The following is an 8,807-nucleotide window of genomic DNA, read 5'->3' on the forward strand; positions in this document are numbered from 1 at the left end:
AATAATTTGTTTATTACAATTAACTTATTTAATACAATTAATCTGTTTATTTTTTCATTGTTTAATACAAAATAGTCTATTCTATTAACTATAATATTAGGTTATTCTGAATTACAGTATATTTAAAATAGCTGAGGCATTTCTTTACTAATTGTACTGATGGAAAACAAATTTCGTATATATTGTCATCTGTTACTATTTGTTAATAATTAGTTTACTGTAATTTATTTCTATTTGTTGTAATAATCAAAAACAATATTACCAATTTCCGTGTTGGCACCGCCTTTTTGCTCTGGGGGATTCGGAATCGAATGCGGCTGGTGACAACAGCAGGAAGTTTTCAGAGAGTTGTCTTCTTTGGATATTTAGGGCTTGTTCCTCATCACTCGCACCCATTGTAGGCCTGCCTGATCGAACCCACAATGGGAATGAAAAAAAGGTCCTTCTTCAAGGTGGAAAAGGAAAAACAGAAAACAACAATGATATTTAGTAAAACTACTTTATAGGAAAAAGTGAGTTACAATATATAACGATGAAGACAAAGATGGGTATCATAGGTCTGTATGAAAAAATTACTAGTTTTAAGAATCAATAAAGATTTTAAATTAAATTCGAGCGGAGTTTTTCCTTTAGGATAGATTAAATTTTTTCAACAAGATTAAATAACTAGAGACTCTGTGGCAAAGATCACTTCAATTTTGTCTATTAAAGATCGTGTTTCGTTAGAAATAAATATTAACTTGAATGAAGAATGAAAAAGGAAGATCTTTTCTGTGTTACCTTGAAAAAATACGAGAATCCGGAACAGATTCGAATTTGGATTCCTCGCGGTAGTAAGAATATTCTTTATTGCGCGGTCGATTAAACTTTGCTTTCGAAGACAATGTATATATATACAGTATATTGGAAAATATAAAATATATACAAGTTAAAATCAAATGAATTTTCAAATAGAAGTTTTAGTTTTATATGAAAAGTAAAATAACCTCCCGGTCATTTGTAGCAAACTCTATAAATCTCAATTCGTTTTTCTTAAGGAAGACTTTTCTGTTATCTCTCTTATTATAAAAGAGCAGACAGTCGAATGGCCGTTATAGTAAATTGTAAATTCACTATTCTATGGTTATTCTGATCATAATTACTGTTTTGGTTTTTTATTTTGTTTCGGGGATTTTAACTAATACGCTCCTTTTTCTCAAATGAAGATTCGCTTCCGGATTGACTCGAAAATTTTCATGGATGGATTAAAATGAATTTGTGTGCTCCCGCTCATCACCACTCCATCTCATTAATTAAGAGCCTAACCGAACTTACGATGGGCATAAAAAGGGGCCTCTTAATGCCTGCAGGGCAGAAAGAACTTTTAAATTTAAAATGTGTAAATTAATTAAAAATATTATGATTTATTGTAACCTATCGTGTGATTATATAACTTACAAATCTCAAAACCAGAAACGCCATTAAGATTTTTTTTCTAAGGAACAAAGTGTTTTGGATAAATTGGATCGTATCAGTTATTTATTCCGGAAGAAATAATTATTGTGTAGGTATTAACGGTAAAATCCTAGTAATTATTTAACTCACTTTTTGTCAGTTCTATCAGATTTACTATTGCATGCACAAAAAAGTTTTAGTACTTACTCAATCAATTTGCTACATATGAAATGAAGAACAATACAGTATTTACATAATAAATAAAAATAATAAATTTTGAAAGTCTAAAAAATATATGAAGTTTGTTCTATAAGTTATGAATCATTTTGTTTATAACTGAAATAAATATAAAACGAGCGATTATTTATTGCGACACCCGTCACAATATCGGGCTGCAATTTTTAATCATATTTTTAAAATTTTTTTAATTTAAAATATATGCTCTTCACCTCAAATTGGTAATATCTTGCCCTTGTACATTATACTTTTCCGTTAGCAATAGAGTCGTGCCGGTCATCTAACTCCATTCAAGGGAAAATTTTTGAATTGAAATAATATGACTTTCAATGCAAACCAGAAGTTCGTATATAATTAATTAATCGAGGTCCCGTGTCCCTAATTTTTCCATATCTTGTCTCGGCTTTCATCCATCTAACTCTGTTCTGAGATTAAGGGCAGATAGACAGACAGGCGGACGACAGTGGGAATTTATAGGTCTACAATTTTTTCAAATTGCAGCCCAATTTAAAATCATTTATTATTATATCTTACTACTATAATATTTGAATTTTGTTTAGTTTTTAAGCATGCGTAATATATACAATATACAAGTATTACGTTTATAATTTGTTTTTATATTGATACAGAGTTACTACTTAATGAAACATTACATAAATGGAACTATTAATATTCTGTTAAATACAGAAATGTTATAAAATTTATTACTGTACTGTGAAAATTTTCAGTCTATCTTAATATGAGAGACGGCCAGATGACCGAGCGGTTATAGGTTTTTTTTTTTTTTTTTTACTCTTTCAGCCCTGTGGGCACTAAGAGGGCCTCTTAAAGCAGACCCATTATGGGCTCGGCCAGGCCCACAATGGGACGACCGGGTGGTGAGGGACGGGGCCGGACATATCCGAACGACCACCCCCCGAAAAATTCCTGGGGATTCCTTGACCCGTCCGGATTCGATTCCGGGTCCCCCAGAGCGGTAGGCTGCCACCTTGTCCGCTCGGCCATCCGGCCGCTCAGCGGTTATAGGTAGTAACTTACCGCCCTGAAGACCGGAATTGAATCCGGAGTCGAAAAACTCCAGGAAATTTTTTCGGAATGGGGCCATCTTGAGTAAGTTGGAGGTTGTCTCTCACCACACTGTGGGTCTGACCGAATCCACTTAATGGGCTTTCAAAAAGGGTCATCTTACTGCCCACAAGGTAGAAAGAGTTTTAAAAAAAATCTTATGGTAAGCTTTTTCTTCCGGTTTTTTAAAACTCTTTCCGCCCTGTGGGCACTAAGAGACCTTTTTTTTTTTAGAAAGCTTGTTATGGGTTCGGCCAGGTCCACAATGGGGCGGCCGTGTGTTGAGGGGCCCGGAACAGACCACCCCCGAAAAATTCCTGGTGATTGTTCGACCCATCTGGATTCAATCCCGGGTCCTCCAGAGTGGTAGGCTGCCACCTTGACCGCTATTAAAATTGAGACATAGTCCAATTGTTGATGTTATGCGATACTATAAACCTGAAAATGACGATTTTAATGTCTGGTACTGTAAATTACATCAAAGCAAAACATGTTCTTTGTACAGGATACTATATTTATGCATGTATAAAGTAATACAGCGAAGAAATATGACCATCTTGAATATATACAGTACAGTATACACACATGATATTAGGAGTACATACAGAAAAGCAAGCAGAAAATGAAATCGTCTCGTAGAATAAGAACAGCATCTTCTATAATTGTTTTAAGACACTACATCACTAAATAAATATATTTTGGTCAAATCTAATTGCCCATCTTAAAATATTGGATTATCTGTAACATTAAAAATATTCTTTAATCCGTTAAAACAAGCATTTGATTATGAAATTAGACAGTACGATGGTCTTCAGTGTTACCTGTGTTATATTTCGCGCAAGTTTCAGTAGCAATGAGGAGAGATTTATCAACCTCTCATCGTGATAAATACAGCTGTCAAAATTAATTTAATGTAAGAAAATTTAACAAGTTAAAATAATAATAATAATAATTTACTATTTCTGTAGAGATTTCAGATGACTTAGACGACTATCTCGACTGGTTTTTCGTTTATAAAACTGAATTTTTATATAGACTTTTTCTTATTGTGTTGGAGATAACTGCGTTTGGAAGGTTGGAATCTCAAATTCAAGTTGATTTCGATGAAAACAGTCTTAATTCTAGCAAATTTATATAAATTTTCAGTGTTTATTCGAGAATATTGGATGAAAAGTACTTTTATTTGTGAAACCTGTGTAAGCCGGACTCGTACTGTACCGAATATTTTTCCGGTTCGGCAGGTTTCTGTTTTGAACAGGTTTTATTTTTTTAGTAGAAAATCGCTTTTTAGTAGAAAATTTTTCGTTTTGGACAGGTTTTACTGTACTTATATTTAAAATATGTGAATTACAGCAATACTTGTACTAAATTTCTGGCAAAAATGGTACAAACCAACGAAAGTTTTGTGTATTTTGTAATTTATTGTAAACAAAAAGTGCATTTAAAGGTGTTTAATATGAGAATTAAAAGTCGAACTTGCCACATTTAAGTAATTTTATTGTCTCGATTGGAGAATTGTCGGTTCATTCCAAGTTTGACATTCGATCAATAGCGATAACGCTTGAAGTATTTCGAATCATTTCCTTTCCACTTTTCGTTATTATTTAGTACGATTCTTTTGCATGCTTTCATTATATTTGCTCGATAATAGACACAGTATTGATCGAATACATTTGATTATGGGGAATTCATACGAAATGTTTCAATGCAATGTAGATAATAAATTGAAAATAATTTGCTACTGCATTTTATTCGATTGTTTTGAGATTAGATTATTGCTACAAAGCACGCAAATTCCGATGGCATTGATTTTATCATATCAGATTTGAAATGAGTTTTACAAGTTAAAATGTAGTTAAATTTAAACTTGATTAATTTGTTTGATGATTTTATATATCTAAGGGCACAGTATTAAACTTAAAATAAATATACAATATCATGGGAAAAAACTCTGTAATACTGAAAATAAATAGAAATTTCTTTTGTTATTATAAGAGAAATTTTGTTATATAGTAATTATTGTGTTAATCTCTTACTCTTAATATGTAAATCTATTAATCTCTTAAAATTTGTAGTTTGTGATTATATTACATATAAATTGAGCAAGGATTTCTTTCTTTCATGGATAATTTTGAATTAAACATTGTAAATTAATTAATAGAAAAAGTTTAAACTATTTTCAGTATTCTACAGTTCCCATATACAGTTAATCATTTAGAAATTGATGGTTTTTTTTTGAATACATATTATGCATATGTAGCTAGAACTATTTCTAAGATTATCAGCACAAAACCTTTCTCACTAATTTATAGCTTATTAATTAAGAAGGCTGGAAACGTTTGTACTCCTGTTAATAACGCTAGAAATTAGTGAGAAAGGTTTTGTGCTGATAATCTTGAATAGATATGTTTTCCAAACTGCACCTTAATCCAGTAAAGAATAAAAATTTAACGACAAACTAACATTTTCAATTTTTTCAAAGACATCATTAGGTTTTCTTCCAACTCAAAGGCACTGCAGTCAACCACAGAGACTTGGCACCTTTGTCACATGCATGGAGGACCTTATTTTTTAAAGCCTGTGCATATGAAATGTCATGACATATATCTAACTAATTACATATGAATTTTGTTTCCTATTTGAATTTATGTTCCATCTTTAGAACCAGATGATGGCCTTTGAAAAAGTTGAAAAGATTACTTTTTTCTTTATTGGATTAAGATGTAATTTGTTGTTTTTAATAAAAATTATTTTTTCATTAATAAGTTAATGCTAATATCAAATGTTATTAATTTAACTATCCACGAAAAAACCTTTTTTACAAGGGTTATTTTCACTATTAAGTTCCACAAGTACTTTCGACCTCCATTTGGTCATCAAACTCATTTGAATCTGATCAAATATTTTATAAGTTTGAATCATGTATAAAAATTTGTATTTTTTAACAAGTTTTTTCTAGTTAGCACTGGATAGTTTTTTTTGCTAGGAGAACTGCTTTAATTGTATGAGATATAAAGTAGAATATTAGATAAGCTAATGTATAAGTTATGTCATTTAATAAGAGTTATCCAGACATGACAGTTCTATTAACAGATATGAATAATATATAACTGTGCAAGTTGAATAAGTGAATCTCATCATTCATTTTTAAATTATTTAGTATTTATATTATTTAAAATTACTTTTGAATATATGTGAAAATTTAGAAATAATATTTTATTATATTCAAACATATTAGGATTTTGCATATTGTGAATATTGTTCTACTTATTGCCACATAAGTGGCTAATTAATGGTTCTTGTTTCGGTTTTCTTAAGTCATTCATACTTTTTTCCATAGATTTATTATTAATTATAATAATACTTTTCTTATATTTAATATTACAATGTGATCCAAATTTTAGTGGTGTAAATTCTAGACTGTATAGTTTTGCAAATGTTGTAGGCCCTAATACAGTTACAATAAAATTGAAAATAGTTTTTCATTGCAATTTGAAAAAGCTTGTTATACCTGTATTTGGAACAAGCATTCAAAAATACTACAAAGTTTTACAACCACATCAATTTATGAAGTACTCGATTCATTATTCAACTAATGACTATACATCACTATCAATCAGTAAAGTCAGTTTTTATTATTGTTACTGTAAATACTTATGATGTGATTTGTATCTTTAGATAAAATTTAATGATGGGTTACAAAAAATTTGAATGTGCATTCAATAAAATTAATAAATATTTATTAATTATCACAGCATTATTTATGCATTTTACCCAATACCTGAAATTCATTTTAGCAAAATAAGATTTTTTTAGCTATGCATTAATTTTTATAATAGACAAAGAAAATAAAATGTAAAATTGCATAAGTGTGGTTAAAGATTAGTGTGATAAACTCTTAATAATAAAAATTATTAATTAATTAATCTATATTTTGTTGATTTATCAAATCATAACAAAAAAAGGTAAAAAGTTATAAAAATTAAGTGTTATTTATAATTGACAAAGTGACATTTAGTTTGTAAATGTTAACTACTGTAGTTATTTCCGTTTCATATTCATTTTTGGCCTAGAGAATTTTTATGAAAATTATTAAGAACAAAACACTTTTGGATCCAGGCTTTAAAACTGCAGAATAGCAGCAAATACTCTATGTATTGTACTTAGTGAAGGAAACAGATTGTTGTCAAATATGACAAGATCATTGTGCATTACCAAAAAGAAGCTCTTGAGCTTTATAAAACTTCCAGAGCCCAACCAAATACTGTGCATTGCCTAACTAAGATATATAAAATAATTATATGTATAGTAAACCTGTCCAAAACTGAACGTTAATAAAATGGAAACCTGCCTAAACAGAAAAAACTTTTGTTAAAAAATCCTGTTTAAAATGGAAAACTGCCAAACTGGAAAAAGTATTCAGTACTGTATGAATCCAGTTTACACATTTCAATGTAGTTACTTGATTATAAACTATTCTTTACATATTCTTTTAAACTTTTAATTGCAGTTAGCCATAAAGTCTTAATGTGTTGGTGTGATGTGCTGATAAATCAAAGTCAAGCTTTTAAATTTTCAATAGATTTTGGTTATGAACTTTGATAGACTTTTAATTTATTTCCATTTATTTTGACTTTTTTATAAATTAACTGAAACATTCAAATCAAAACTGAAATTCTACTAGTTAGAAGAATTATCACAGTTATATTTTAGTTACTGTTTCAAAAAATTAAAATCCTAGTAAGATTAAAAGTGTGGAAAAAACAAAAACAATGACTGTCATTAACATATTGGTAAAAGAACAGTAAATTTATTAACATATCAAATTTGAAGGAATTATTAATACACTAACTGATATTTAATTTTTACTAATAACTAGATAAAATATTTCTTTTGAGCTAGATATTAGTTAAATATTGATTAGTTATTGATTACGCAGAAATTAATTTTGTTTTTTTTTCATGAAAAAAAAGAATTTTCTTAAAATATATAAATATTTTGTTGAATTATATATTGACCATTTTGGTCCAATACTTTTTGCCATCTTTCTGGTAGTAGCATGATTCCACACTTATAAAAGTTCTGATCATTGCTTACAAAAAACTGATCAAAGTGATTTTTGACATCCTCATTTGAAGTAAATGCTTTACTGTTAAAAAATTTTGTAAAGACCAGAACAAGTAATAATCTGAGGGTGCCTGATCTGGTGAATATGGTAGGTGTGGTAGCATATCCCATCCAAGCTGTAACAGCTTCTGATGAGTTACGAAACTTTTGTGAGGTCTGGCGTTATCATGGTGAAACACTACACCTTTTCTGTTGATCAATTCTGGCCTTTTCTGTTTGATGGTATCACTCAATTTGTCCAGTTGATGGTAGTACACTTCTGAATAAATTGTGGAATTGTCTGGTAGAAACTTGAAAAAAAACAAGCTTTTAAAATCCCACCAAACAGAGAGCATCACTTTTTTTTGATGAATATCAACTTTTGAAGTGCTTTGAGCTTGCTCATCTCTTCTACTCCACGATTTCTTGCATTCGACATTGTTACAAACAATCCATTTTTCATTGCCAGTTATTATTTGCTTCAAAAATGGATCATTTTCTTGAAGTTTGAGAAGCAAATCACAGATGTCAATGCAATGGAGCAAATCTCTCTTTAAGAACATGTGGAACCCATATATCTAGCTTTGAAACAAAGCCAAATAATTTCAAGTGATCATAAACAGTTGAATTCAGCAAATTTAATCTTTTAGCAATTTCTCATGTTGTTATTTGGCAGTTTGCTTTAATCAATACCTTTATTTTGTTGTCATCAGCTTCAACTGGCCTTTCTGAACATGGTGCATCTTTCACTATCAAAATTGCCAAAACGAAATTTTGCAAACCAGTTTTAGCATTTTGTTCTGTCAACACATCATCTCCATATATCACACAATTTTATTTTTGCATGAACAGCATTCTTTTTGGTAATAAAAAAGCAAAATATGTCGAAGATGCTGCTTTTGATTTTCCATATTTAATGGGACACCAAAAGGAAAAAAATATTGCAAAGAATCAAACAAAATTTT

The sequence above is a fragment of the Centruroides sculpturatus genome, unplaced genomic scaffold (genome assembly GCF_000671375.1).
Source record: "Centruroides sculpturatus isolate CEXI.00-Female unplaced genomic scaffold, Cexi_2.0 scaffold1058, whole genome shotgun sequence".
NCBI classification, from domain to species: Eukaryota; Metazoa; Arthropoda; class Arachnida; order Scorpiones; family Buthidae; genus Centruroides; species Centruroides sculpturatus.